This window comes from Martes martes (assembly GCF_963455335.1).
Source record: "Martes martes genome assembly, chromosome: 5".
NCBI lineage: Eukaryota > Metazoa > Chordata > Mammalia > Carnivora > Mustelidae > Martes > Martes martes.
Window position 1 is genome coordinate 123,719,445 of NC_137892.1, and position 14,186 is coordinate 123,733,630.

At 51.3% G+C, this 14,186-nt stretch overlaps 1 protein-coding gene across 2 annotated transcripts in view; it reads left to right on the top strand.

Moving 5' to 3' along the window:
- Positions 1 to 6,945: 6,945 nt before the first annotated feature.
- Positions 6,946 to 14,186, top strand: part of TNIP1 (TNFAIP3 interacting protein 1) — a 43,662-nt gene continuing 36,421 nt past the window's right edge. For both annotated transcript variants that reach the window (XM_080803334.1, XM_080803335.1), the window contains exon 1: positions 6,946 to 7,142. The gene's annotated coding sequence lies outside the window, so the exon portion shown is untranslated. The remainder of the gene's footprint in view (positions 7,143 to 14,186) is intronic.

The following is a 14,186-nucleotide window of genomic DNA, read 5'->3' on the forward strand; positions in this document are numbered from 1 at the left end:
AGGAGAGGATTGGAATCGGTGCACTCTCCCCATCTCTCACCTCCTATCTTTCGCCTCCCAACCCCCTGCTCAAGCTGAGTGTGGCCCCTTGTGACTTGGCCTTCCTTATTTCTCCAGGCCCACCTCTTTACTTCCCCCTTGCTTCAAACTCCATGTTCCACTCCGAGTGAACAATTTTCAGTTCCCTGAATGTATTCTCTCTTTGCATATTCTATTCCCTTTGCTAAGAACACTGTTCCTTGTGCTCTTGCTTGACTGCTTTCAGGTCTCAGCTGATGTGTCACTTCCTCCAGGAAGGCTTCCCAGGTCTCCAAATCCTAACTAGATGCTCATGCTCCTGTAGCTCCCTGTATTTCTCCTGTCATAACACATCTCTACCATTCTTGATTCTAACTACCTATTAGCCCACAGCGCCCAGAGCAATGCTATCTAATAGAACTTTCTGTAGTGATGGAAATGTTCTGTACGTGTGCAGCCTACTGGGACAGCCACATGTGGCTACTGTGCATTTGAAATATGGCAAGCTCTACCAAGGAACTGAGTTATTGATTTATTTAATTTTAACTAACTTATAATAAATAGCCATGGGTGGCTTATGGCTACCATATATAAATATATATTTATAATTATATAAATAGCCATTGGTGGCTTATGGCTACCATACTGGACAGGGCAGCCCCAGAGTCTGTGACCTCTGAGTGGGCAGGAAGTGGTTCTGACTTGTCCATCCCTGTATCCTCAGCAGTCTGTAATGTTGTCGTTAAGAACAAAGAAGTTCCAGAACCTGAAGTGATCAAGAAAGGCCAGTTCATCCATAGCCAACCCACGTCCTCCCCAAGCATCTTTTCAGTGGATAATGAACGAAGACCTTATGTTTGTAAAGTACTCAAACATTTAGAATCATTCTGTTTTAATCACCTCATCACAAGAACCAGGCCCAGCAGGACTCAAATACCCATTTTACAGCCGGGGATCTCCAAGGCTCCATCTGGATGGGAAAGTGAGGAGCAGCAGAACCGGCTGGTTAGTGTAGAGCTGGGCGGCTCCTTGCTAAAGAGCTTAGCTTGCTAAGGCCCCACCTGACCTGGAAATGAGAGCCAGCACAGAGGGAAGCAGGGGGCTTTTCCTTCCCTGTGGAGAGTCCACAGACACTAAATGGAAACAGATGGAACAGGGATGGGGGAGGAGGATGTGGGCTGGGCATCTGGTCCTTTCCTGAGGGTCCTGGGCGCTGGAATCTCCCACCTCAGGCAAAGGAGGCATTAGCGGTCTTCGGGAGAAGTCAAGGGCTGGGGTAGGGTGGGCAGACCAGGATGCCCCCGCGCCAGTTCCTGGTCCGGCCACAGAACCCTCAGGCTTCCAGCTCCTCCCCAGAACGCCCTCCCCTCCCCGGAATGCTTGGCAAGTGATAGCCAGTCTGGGAAGTGACAGGTGGGGAACTGACAAAGAAGGGCCCTGTGCTCTGCCGGGGGGGCAGGATGGGGCCTCAGCTGGGCCTTGTGGGGTTGCCTGGCGGCTGGCTCCTCCATCTCGGGGAATTCCCCTCCTGCCTAAAAGTCAGCCCAGCCCAGCCCTCCTTCCTGCAGAAGCACAGCGAGCTGACGAGCCTTCACAGGGTGCCAGCCCCCGCTGCACCCCCGGTCGTCTTCTCCTGCCCCAGGTAAGTGACCGAGCCCTGGGGCGGCGGGTCAGGACATGGCTAAGGGCTCACTGCGTGAGGGGTCAGGGCCACCAGGCCACCCCCCAGCTCTGCCAAGAGCCACCTGGCCTCCTACTTTCCTGCCAGCTGGGGTCGGCTGCTCCCCTGAGCCAGCTCCCTCTTCTCCTACTGGGGCTTAGGCTCTGGGCCTCTCTACCTCCTTGCCTGGTCTCATTCTCCTCTTGCTTCTCTCCCTCCATTTCTTATTTCCTCTTCCTGCCCTCCTCCTCTTGCCCCCTCCTCAGCCCGTGTGTTTCTTTCTAGCCGCTGCTAGATCTTCCCAAGGGAAGGAAAAAGCAGAGTCTATTTTTGTCTTATCCTTCCCTGGAGGAAAGGGATTGGGGTCACAAGTATGAACGTGGATTTGTGTTGGTGTGAGAATGTGCGTCTCTGTTTGTGAGTTGTCTGTGTCAGATCTGTTGAGGTATACGTGTGAGTGCAAGTTCACAAGCATGTCTAAGTGTTTGCGTGTGTGTCTGGGTCATTATATGAACGTGTGTGCGTCTCTGGGTGAATGTGAGTTTTTGAGGGTGGGCAAGTGTGTGTGTTGCCCACGTCAGTGGTCTATATAGTGAGGTAGGAAGAGCCCGGGTGGGAGTCTAGCTCTGCCTCCCTCGGGAACGTAATGGAGGGTTGGGACCCTCCTCAGCGCTGGAGCAAATGGCTCTCCGGAAGGTTCACCCACCTACTTCCCTCCTAGGGTTGGCTGGACCCTGCTGTCGTTGAACATTTCATACGGGGTCTGAGGCACAGGGAGAGGGTGAGAGCTGGCAGACGGTGGTGATATGGCCTCTTCTTTAATCACAAACAGTCCAGATTTTCCAGAGCCGCCTAAGGCCCAGCCCCGGGAAGTCCCTGGCTAGGAGGGGCAAGGAGTAGAGACCAGGTCATTGTCACAGCGGCTTCTGGGCTGGAGAAGAAAGGAGGGAGCAGTGGGAGGGACCCTGAAAGGAGGAGTATGAGAAAGGACATGGGGTGAGGTGGTAGGAGGATTGCTCCCTGGGCCCTGTTAGGGCTTCCCAGGATTAGGAAATGTCTGGTTCCCATGGGGCTGCCTCCCTCAGGGGCTGGGCTGGGCTGACCTCTCTGCACTCCCAGGAGGATCACGAGGAGCAAGCTTGGATCCAAACTCAGATCTGGCTTGACATCCTGACCTGAAGACAGGGAGGCCAGAGGGAGAGGACATGGACTAGGGGAAGCCTGGGGTCCCGGGAACTGTGGGAGGTGCCTGGCCACATAGGCTCTGAGGCCGGGAATTTCCCCCAGAGTCACTGGCTCTTTCCTCTCCGCAGTGGTGTCCTAGAAACCCTAGCGTAAATGGCAGGCCCAGGGTTGCAGCGGAAACAGCTGGGAGGGAGAAGGACGAAAACAGGGAAGACCCTGGAGAAAAAGTCAGGAGACATGCCATCTAGGCCTGGTGCTTCTGAGGACACTTTGTGAGGTCTTGGGCAAGTTCCTCCGTAGCTCTGGGCCCTGGGCTTTGCTGCCTTTAACTCATGCCAGGCCCTATGTCACCTTATTCTTTCTCTCCCCTATGCACTGGACCCTGCCCTTCACCTTCTTTGTGAGGAAACCCGCAGAGAGTGATCACAAGGCGTAAGGGCAAGGCTGTGACCTAAACCCAGCTCTGTCTGACTCCAGAGCCCATACCCTAACCCTTGCATGACCCACAGGCTCTTGGAGGAGGGGCAAATTGTGAGTCTGGTATAGTTTAATTCACCTTAAGGTACCTAATGAACATGAAAAGTTATGGAAATCTTAGAGCCATCCATCCATCCCTCATGCAGTGATCTGGGAGGTAGATAGAATTAAAATGCTTCTGAGGCTGAGGATGGGAAACAGGGGACCGTTGCTTCTGCTTACTTATTTCTTACCAAAAAATATGGTTACCTACAATTTCAGCCAACAGCATGTGCTTGACTTGCATTTCTCATTTAACTATCACTAAAATCTCTCTCTCATGTGCACACACCCAATACCAGAAAGCACCTAGAATTCACCAAGGGTTTTATATTCCCCAGATTGCCTCAGGCTATGGGCCCAGGAGACTGGATAGAAGGAAGGGACCCAGAGCCGGGATTGCTCTTTTCCTAGTTCGTTAGCTGCTCACCTTGAGTTTCATTTCCCTGTAGCCAAGACCCTAACTCACAAATTCACCTCCTAGAGTAAGGCTGAGCTTGGTGGTTTTAGAAGCTCCTCTTCCCATCAGTGGGGTGTACAGATGGCCCTCAGTGGTTGTATCTATGTGAGAGAAAGGTTGGATCTGATCCTTCCTAAATGAGCCATAAGGACTGGTATTTTGAGCTCTTACTGGCTGGCAAGACTCCATAGCCTAATGCTTAAGAGCAGAAAGAATTTAGGACTTGTTGCTGTATAAGACCTTGGGCGAGTCATCTAACACCTCAAAGCCCCAGTTTCATCTGTGAAATGGGCATGACAGTGGTAATGACCTCAGGGTGGTTGGGAGATATCCTGTTAGGTCAGAGAGCAGAGCCACCACATGGCGAAAACAACCTTTTTGCATGGCAAAAAACACTCCTTTTCAGGCACTTAATTTAAAGCTCGGTTGGTGACAGGTGAGGTTTTTGGTAGGTCTTTTATTTCTATCAAGTGTGGACTTCGGTTCTTCTTTGGAGCATCCTTAGTGGAGGTAGTAGAGAGGGAAGGACTGGTGGGAAGTTGCATGCTTTAAAACAAAAACCAAAACAAACCAAACACAGGCCTTTGATTCTCCTCCCAGGTGGGGCTCTATGCAGGTGCTTGTCATCACTCTGGAAGAGCAAGAAGTTTCCAGCTGCCTGAGTCACTCGGCTCTTGGCTTGGACATCTCCTTCCGTATCTGGGGATGGCAGGGGGTGCCAGGCTGGGGGGCCCATTTCCCACCCTGCCAGGGGTCTCAGGGACCATAGAGGATGTGGATGGTGACATGGAACTTGGGGAGAGTGCATTCCTGGGTTTAACCGTGAAGATCTGTCCAGTGCTCGCAATCCATGTCTATACGCCACTACCGTTTCTCAGATGCCTACTGTGTGCCAAGCTTTGGGCTTTCCTTGCATTAACTCATTTATCCCCATGATCCCCTGAGGGGTAAGATGCAATTTCCTCCATTTTTCAGAGAGGAACTGAAGCTTAGGGAGACCACCCAGGTAGCAAGTGGTCGAGTAGGAGTTAGAACCCAGCCTTGTTCATAATGAGCGTTGAGTTTCTGTAGGGAAAATCATGACACTGGAAAGATAACAGGATGCAGTGAAAAGGGCACATATTACTGGAAACCAAGGTCCTGGCTTCTAACTGTGGTGGCATCATTCAATGGGTGCGGCCCTGAACAAGTCCTTTATTATTCTGAGGACTCAGTTTACCTATCTATCAAATAGGGGATTGCGAACAATGTTCTCCCTGGCTTCTAACATGGTGGGAAGTTCTGAATTCAGACAAAGATTTAAAAAGGTGGGAAGGGGTGGGTGTGGTCATGACTTTGAAGAGGATTTTCTCACACATTATAAGTGTTAGGAAAAAGTACGCCAAAATAGGGAATCAGTCCAAAAAAAAAGAAAAGACCATGTGACCTTTTTATGTCATACCAGAGCACTGTCCAACAAGTCCTCCTAGTGGTCATCAGGCAATTTAAGGGATGAAGCTATTTGCCTAAATCTCGAAGGTCAGACATTTTACAAAGACAGCTGAAATAGTTTGGAAGCAAAATGCAAATAGGTGGAGACTTTTCATTTTTTTTAAAGTAAATTTCAGCGTTCACGAGAAGAGTTGGGTTGAGATTAGGAAGACAGCATTCCAGGAGGAGGCAAATTGGGAACTGTAGACAAAGAGCAGGAAGAAAACCCTGCTTTGGGGAAAGCCTACTGGGTAGAGGTGATGCCTACCAGCCTCTGGTGAACCAGCCCGATTCGAATCCCTCCGTCCCCTCCCCTGTTGGTGACACTCAAATGTGCTTGGCTTGGCCTTTGTATCCTGCTCTCCCACCCTCTTTAAAATCAGAGTTTATGAGTACTTCTTTTCCTAGTTAAATAGGAAACAATAAATAAAAACAATAGTAACAATAGTAATATTGTTTAGTACCATAGTACTATTGTTTTGAGAATGTGATAACACTTTTGAAATAACTAAAGGCATCCCAGAATTTGAAGAGACCTTTGAAGTAAATGAAGTCACAAGGCCTGACAGGAGAATCTTCCAATTAGGTTCCTACTTGGGTAGAGGGGTGTGTGTGTGTGTTCACAGTCACAGTTGATTGACAGATCTCTACTTCTGTAAAATGAGGGCCTGTACGAAAGAGCTCACCAAGTCCTTTCTGAGGACCAGGACCTGTCAATGACTAAGTTTTCATCAGTTCTGGGGAAATGAGTCTTTTGCAATAGGTTTTTCATAAAGCTGTATTTACCCACATTTAAAGAGCTGTCCTTTATTCCCAGTTTAGGTCTTTCCACTTTTTGAAATCAAAACCCTCTTAAATAAAATGATGGACTTAAAAAGAAACCAAAGACAGCGTTTCCACCATTAAATCAAGCTGCTCCTTAAGGGTCTGGGAAACCCCACAGCTGTTTGGATGATCTGACCCACAAATACGTAGGCAGGGTGGGAGGAGGACTCTGGATTTGCCCACCGGGGTTTAAACGCTGGTTCAGCCACTGACTGTCAACCAACCTCCCCTCAGTGCCTGTTTTTTAATTTATTTACAGTAAACAAGGGGTAAACCCATTTCACTAGGGTGGCTCTGTGAAAGAAATAATGCATACAAAATGCTTACAATGTCTGGGGCTGTAAGTTTACGCAGAAAGAAAAAGTTATTTAGGGGTCCTTTCAGCTTGAATTTCTGGGAGTTCCGCGAAGTCGTTCATGAGCGCCCTGGACCCCACTCTGCGGCCCCGAGCTCTACCTCTGGCCCAGCTCCAGATGCTTACGTGCCTTTTGGCAAGTTCCCTCCCCGCTGTGGTCCTCGAGCCCCTGGCATCAAGGAAGGGAAGGGGTGGTCTCTGCGGTTCGTCTCCGCTCTGAGATTCCGGCCTCAGCCCGGGCTCCGGGGCTTCCGGCGCGGGGAGTGACACGGGGGGCTGCCCAAGCCCCGGAGGTCACCGCCCGAAGGGCTGGCCCACAGGAGGGGGTAACCGCTACAGCTCAGCTGCTCCCGGCCCCGGACCTCCCCCGGCGGCTGCTGTTTACCTCGCTCCGTCCCGCCCCCGCGGCCCCGGGCCCGCCCCGAGGGCGCAGCGCGATTGGGCGAGCGGCCTGTCAGTCGCCGGGGACTTTCCCAGGGGTAGGGCGGCCCTGCCCCCAACACTTCCTCGTCCGCGGCGCGGTCCCCCTACCCGGCCCGGGAACCCGCGGAGTGCCGGAGGGCCGGACCGTGGCCGCGGCCGATAACCCGTCCCTGGATCCGGGGCTCGACGCAGAGGGGGAGGGAGGTGTGTCCCAGGGTCCCCAACCTCAGGTAAGCCGGCCGTGCGGAGCGGGGATGGGGCGGAAGGGAGTCCGCGACCTGGTTGTTCAGAGCCTCGGCAGTGACCGGGCGCGGAGGAGAGGGTTGGTCGGGCCCGGCCCGGTGACCTGGGCTGCTCGGCTCCTGGGCCCAGGCCTGAGGTCCCGGCGGCGGCGAGGGTCGGGCCGCGGCGAATCCCTGCCCCTAGCCGAGGGCGGTGGGCGCGCCTGCGCACTGTGTGGGCGAGCGCGTCTGGGAACGGCGTGCAGGCGGAGTGTGCAAGGCGTGCGTACCAGCCGATGGGGGGGGAGTGAGCCGGCGCGGGTCTGTGTATAGTGTGCGGGACCGGCCTGGAAGCAGTGTGCACATGTAATGGAAAGGAAAATAATTTATTAGGCGCTTTCCAAGTGCTCATCCAAACCCTTTTGGTGTATTAAACTTGTAATTGTCGCATCTTTCTTTAAAATGAATATTATTATTATCACCCCCATTTTACAGTTTAGGATTCCGGGGCACCTGGAGATTGGGTTCACACAGCTAGGGAGTTGCAAAGGCAGGATTCGAACCTTGGCCTTTGGCTCCAGAGTTCAGCTACCCAGTTTCTTTTGAACATACTTTGCACACTGTTGGAGGCAACATTTGTGTGCATGTGTAGTGCAGGGTAGCTGTAGTGAATCTCTGGGAGTGATTTTCGGTGTGTTTTTACGAATGGGTGAGTTTTCCACTGTAGAACATTTGTGTGTCTGTGTGTGTGTGAGAGAGAGAGAGGGTGCAATACTGAAGTGATTACATTGTACATTCATTAATTATGTGTATGGAGGTGGGTGTGAATTTTGTGCCACAGGGTGAGAGATTGTGTTTTGGTTGGGGGTGGTTTGTGGATGATGCAGAAGAATAGGCAACGTCCATCCCCACCCCCTTGCAGAATGACAGTACAGAAAAATCTGTGGATTCCTAATGCATCATTATAATTTCACAGTATCATGAAAATAGAATTTAATCAGCACGTATTTTCCAGGTTATGGTAGAGGGGAATTCAGCATCAGAAGAGAGGTCAGAGAGGATGATTCTCAATTTTTTTTCTTTATTCTTGAGCATGCAGGAGGCTGGAATATTTATTAGTATAAAGGCTTAGGAATCTTGTGATGTTATATTAATATCCTTACAGCAAACAGAACGGAGGCACTGAAAAACCAAGAGCAGTAATGATGACAGTGTACCTTTATGAACACTTAACCTGCCAGGCACACTGCTTTATATTCAGTATCTCATTTAATCTTTTCAACAACCTTGGGAGCTAGTCACTAATAGTAGCCTCAATTTTCAAATGAGGAAATTGAGGCCCACAAAGGTTAAGATTTGGCCAAGACCAGTAAGCCTTGCATAGTATCGCCCTATTCCCTTTCCACTGACCAAGGTTGCTGTCTTCTCTGTATCCTGGGAAAATAGTGTAATCAGGAACTGGCCTTTCATGGAACCACTTGATCATGACCCCCTGGGAGCTGCAGTTGAGTGTCTTGTATTCTACATACTTCTCTGATCCTGTTTTCCCCCACCCGTGGGTGTCCTGGGGCTATGGTGAGGCTCTCATGCTGAGGGGTGCTACCTGCCTCTGTGCCCACACCAGGTCTTGGGGGGCCCCAGGAAGCCATGGGGTCTGACTCATACCCTTACCCCTAATGCTGCCTGTGAGCTGGGGCCCGGATGTCCTGGGGTGGCTCGGGTCGCCCTGGTTTGAGCACCTCACCATTGTAGGAGGTCATCTGTCTATTACTCTGAGTACCCCGGGTACTGCTGCCGCTTGCCCTGCAGTTTAGCCACACCTCCTGCTTTTTTCCCCTCCAACGTGCCAAGCTTGTTCTCGACTTGAGGCCTTTGTGTGTGCTGTTCCTTCTGCCTGGAACGCCTTTCCCCATTTCTTCACGGCTAGTTCTTATCTGTCAAGTCTCAGCTCAAGTGTCACCTTCTTAGAGGGGCCTTCCCTGACCTTTCTATGCAAAGTGGCCCCCTTTTTTCACTTTCTGTCATATTACTATTGTGTTTTTGTATGCTCATCATACTCTGCAATAATCTTGTTTATTTGCGAATGAGAAAGTGTATATATGGAACTTAGTGTCTAGAATGTAATAATGTTTAGTGTTTCCTTGTTTGTTGCCTTTCTCTGTTTCCTGGAGCAGAAGGGTGAGAGCAGGGACCAGTCCCTGATCCTGGATCAGAGTGTTGGGGGGTAAGGCTCTGCTACATTCACTCAGTGGACGAGTAGAATAGAAGAAACTAGAATAATGGTGCATTTCACAGATGAGGGAACTGAGGCCAGGAGATGGGAAGGCACTTATCCCAGAAAGGTAGTGGCAGCATCAGGATGAGAACCAGAACATGCTTCCCAAAGGAACATTTTTCTTTCTTTCTTACAGTCAGCCAATTTTTCCTGACCCGCCTCGTGCCCAGTGTTTGCCGAGGAGCGTGGTGGCTCAGGTGCATAAGGAACGAGCCTGGCCCTCCAGGCATTTGTAGCAGAATGGGGAGAGCTGTGCTCTGAGTGTGATCTGGAAGACATTGCACACCGGCAAGTACCCGGCAGAAGTCTCACTGGAGCGCAGGGCAGTTCGGGGGCCCCAGGTCACTGGGGTGCGGGGTGGGTACCTCTCCGGGCAGACAGCTTCAAGGCCAGGCTCTAGAAAGATGATGAGTGCAGAGTGGGGCCTGAGCACCTTCTGGAACTTAGTAGACTGGGTAGAGGATTTGGGGTAAGGCTCTGCTGGGTTGGGGGAGCTGGCCAGCTGGACCAGGAAAAACCCTAAGGTCTTGACTACCAGGCAGAGAAGTTGTGGTTTCTCCCTGTGGGCAGCATCAGGAAGTGATTAGAGCGGTTGGTTGGCAAACGTAAGTGTGCCTGTGCAGCACCTGTGTGGCTTGCTAAACACATACCAGGCTGTGTCCCCCCAAGAGGGGCTGATCCAGTGGGCATTGGCCATGCTGCTGCCACAGGTGTGACTTACTTTGTCCCTGGTGGAGAGTTTGGCACACCTGTGTGGGTGTGGCCCCTGCTCCCTGCTTGTAAGGTCCCCTGATGTCAGAGCTGGCTTCTCCAGTGCTGCAAATTAAGGGGACAGACCGCACAAGGCTGGTGTATGCTAAGCAGTCAGTCGGTGCTAGCTGCTGATCTTGTGAGTGAGGATAATCGTGAGCGTGCCGATGGCATTTCATTAGGAGATGGTGGGGATGGTCTGATTTTTCATGGTTTGGGATAACTCGCTTTTAACCCCTCTGCCACCTGTGGACCATGCTGTGTCCTCTCTGGTTGGGTCATCCTTTGCTCTGGGTCCAATGTCTGTCTTTTTTAAGATTTTATTTATTTATTTATTTATTTGAGAGAGAGAGAGAGAGAGAGAGAGAGCAAGTGAGAGAGCACAAGCCAGGGTAAAGTCAGAGGGGGAAGCAGACTCCCCACTGAGCAGGGAGCCTGTTGTAGGACTCGATCCCAGGACCCTGGAATCATGACCTGAGCTGAAGGCAGTTGCCTAACCATCCGAGCCACCCAGGGTCTGATGCCTTTCTATCCCTGGGGCGCAGAGGACATCTGGCCCAAGTTCCCTCAAAAAGCCTCCAGCACCCCAGCCAGTGATCATCTAGTCTTGGCTTGACTCCCACCCCCAGAGTCAGGGGGTGCTGTACCTTATAGGCAGCCTCTTCCCGTGTCACAGCTGGGCCCCCCTGGGTGCAACTTCGTCCTATCTCACCTCCCTTTTCCCTCCTTGCCTCCTGACCACTTGGAGGGAGGAAGGGCATGGTGCCAGGTAGTAAGAGAGTGCCCCGCAGGCCCCTGGAGGCCTAGGTTTGCCTCCCCTCTGTGTCACTGCCATCCTCTGCCACCTTGGGCAGGTCTTTTTCCTTCTCTGGCTTTGGTATGCCCAGGGCAGCATGAAGGGATTGCCCTGGCTGCTGTCTTAAAATGTTCTCTTTCAGCTCTAAAAACTCTGTGGCCCAGTGCTCTGGATCCATCCATTCCTGAGCTCTTCCCGAGGGGCCAGGCCTCTCTGTGCCCATCCTTCCTCCCCACTTCTTGCTGCTGCACCCCTGCCTGCCCACAGTGCCTGCTTCTCTTTTCGCTGTCCCTCTTTGAAGGGGGGGATGTCCAAGGCCCTCTGGAGAGTTGCCAAAAAGGAGTCATAGGGAAGCAGGGGGAAGCTCCCTTTGTTCTATGGAGCAGAGCTCCCCAACCTCCAGAGGCAGACCTTGGCGGTCACCGTGGCCTATTAGTTGCAGGAAGTTTTTGATGTTTTTCCCCCATGACTGGCCGAGGACAGTCACTCTTCCAAAAGGAACAGATGACTGGCCCGAGGAGCAGCTGAGCTCTTCTCTCCCCGGGACCTCCCCCTGAAGCTGTTCCCCATGCCCTTGAACACCTACAGGGTGGACAAACCGGGTGGCCCGGCAGATGTATGTGTGGGGGGAGGGCGGGGGCGCGGTGGGAGTTGTGTCACCAAGGAGTCATACTCAGAGGCCGGAGCTGGTATTTTTAGGGCGGGTGTGGGGGGTGTCCCATGAGTCAGGGGCCTGGGGTTGGTCTCCACCCACACTGGAGAGTGCTCTATCCGTTTTCCACTGTCTGGCAGGCCATCGTCCTGGGCCTTTGTCGTGGCCAGCTTCATCAGTGGTCTGAGGAACCCTGGTCCCTCCATGTCCCAACTTCTGCCTCGGCAAGTGCTCTCCCCTCCCCTGCCCCAGCCCCTGGGAAGAACAGGGGTCGAAGGATAGCAACACTAACTCTTAGAAAATACTAAGGAATCTTTCAGACGTAGAGGGTATTGGGCACACCCCGTACACCATCCATCTGGCTTCAGAAATAACACATTTTTGTATACCTGAAATATCTCCTTGACCATCCCCTTTCCCCCTCATCTGGAAGTAGCAAGTATTCTGAATTTGAAGTTTATTTCCTTGTATCTGTGGTTTTAGTATAAATATAGGCCTCCTTACACAATATGTAGTACTTTTTTGTAGGTTTAAGAATGCTGTTTAAGTGCCATCATACTTCCCATGTTCTGCAACTTCCTTGTTTGCTTAATATTATATTTGTGAAATTCAGTCGTGTTCATATCTCTAGCTGTAGCTCATTCATTTTCACGGCTATATCGTATTCTGTGGTATGACTGTGCCCCACTGTATTTCTTTGTTTTCATCCTCATCAGGTAGTTTCCAGCCTTTACTGCTAGAACAAGATATCTTTGGCTTTTATTTGAGTAGTCTTAACCCCTGTCCTGTTGTCCCCTTCCTTGCCATTATAGCTCCTGCTGGGGATAGAGAGCTCTGTGGTTCCTAGTTGATCCTCCCAGCATTTCCATTGGGAGGAACAAGGAAAGTGAGCCCAGCTCAGGGTCACATGGCAAGGAGCAGAGCCAGGATTTGAACCCGATGAACCCTCCTTCCACCATATTTAGAGAAGGGGAATTCTTAAAAGTTGTCTTCTTCCCCTTAGAGGGGGTAGTTACAGGGTTAGAGAAACCCTTCGTTGGGTAAGCCAGCTTGGGGCATACTGGGGACTGGGAGACAGAAGGACAGCTAAGTCCTTCATGCCTTCTGTGTAAGGGTGGACCTAGTGCCCTTTGTTTCCATAGCTGATAGTCGAGGCACCCCTTCTGGGCTAAGTGAGGTCCCAGGTGCTGGGAGGAAACCCAGCTTCTAGGTGTGGAATGTGTGTATCTGTGGATCCCAGAAGCTGAGAGGAGGCATGCATGGGGTAGAAGGAAAGTGGGCTGGGGTTGCCGGGGCTGTCTTCTCAGGGAGCTTTTGGCGGCAGGGAGTACAGGGTGGGACTAGTGATGTGATGATCAGGTGTGGGTTCTGCTTCGTCCCTTGGGAACTGTGTGGCCTTGAGCCAAGCCCTGTACCTGACTGGGCTCGGCTTCCTCTCCAGCAAAGCAGGTGTACCGGGTGTGAAGACCCATAGGCAGTGGGTGGGGAGCTCTGTACTGGTCCCAGTTAAGGGTGGTTATCCAGAGTCTGCTGCGTCTTTTCCCATCTTCAGCACCTCAAGGCCAGCCTTGGCCTTCCTGAAGCCAGATCCTTTCTGGTAGATTCCAGGTTGAAACTCTCCCCAGCAGTTGCCGGCTCTCCATCCACTGACTAGAAAACTCGTTCCTGGATTTTCCTCCTTATTGATGATCAAATCCCTCTAGCCTTATGTGTCCATATGAGGCAGGTATGTAATGAGCTGCCACCCTGCCTGTGGCCCCCCAGCCTCATTTGGTGCCAGAACAATGGGCCTTCCCTATTATTCTGACCTTGTCAAGGCACTTATATATTTATATATATATATATTTTTTAAATTTATTTGGCAGACACAGATCACAAGTAGGCAGAGAGGCAGGCAGAGAGAGCGAGCGAGAGAGGAGGAAGCAGGCTCCCTGTTGAGCAGAGAGCCCGATGCGGGGCTCGATCCCAGGACCCGGGATCATGACCCGAGCCAAAGGCACAGGCTTTAACCCACTGAGCCACCCAGGCGCCCCACAGCACTTACATTTTTAAAACTTATTTTAAAAAGCTACAAAATAGGGGCGCCTGGGTGGCTCAGTGGGTTAAAGCCTGTGCCTTTGGCTCGGGTCATGATCCCGGGTCCTGGGATCGAGCCCCGCATCGGGCTCTCTGCTCAACAGGGAGCCTGCTTCCTCCTCTCTCGCTCGCTCTCTCTGCCTGCCTCTCTGCCTACTTGTGATCTCTGTCTGCCAAATAAATAAATAAAATCTTTTAAAAAAAAAAAAAGCTACAAAATAACATGATAGTTGAAGGAACTCCCCCAAACTCAACCAATACCAAAAGTATAAAGTAAAACTGCAAGCTGTCTTCTCCTTTTTCTGCACTGCCCCTGTTCCCACTATATTTTCGAATTAATTTTTTTCAGTAGAACAGGTGTAGATTTCCCTTGTAAAGAGTTTAAATTTTGTAGGTAAAAGAAACGTTTCTTTGGTTTCCGGTCCCTATCCTAGCTCCCTTTCTAGAGCTGTCTACCAGTAGCAGTTTGGTATATATCTTCCCAAACCTTTTCCTATGCACATT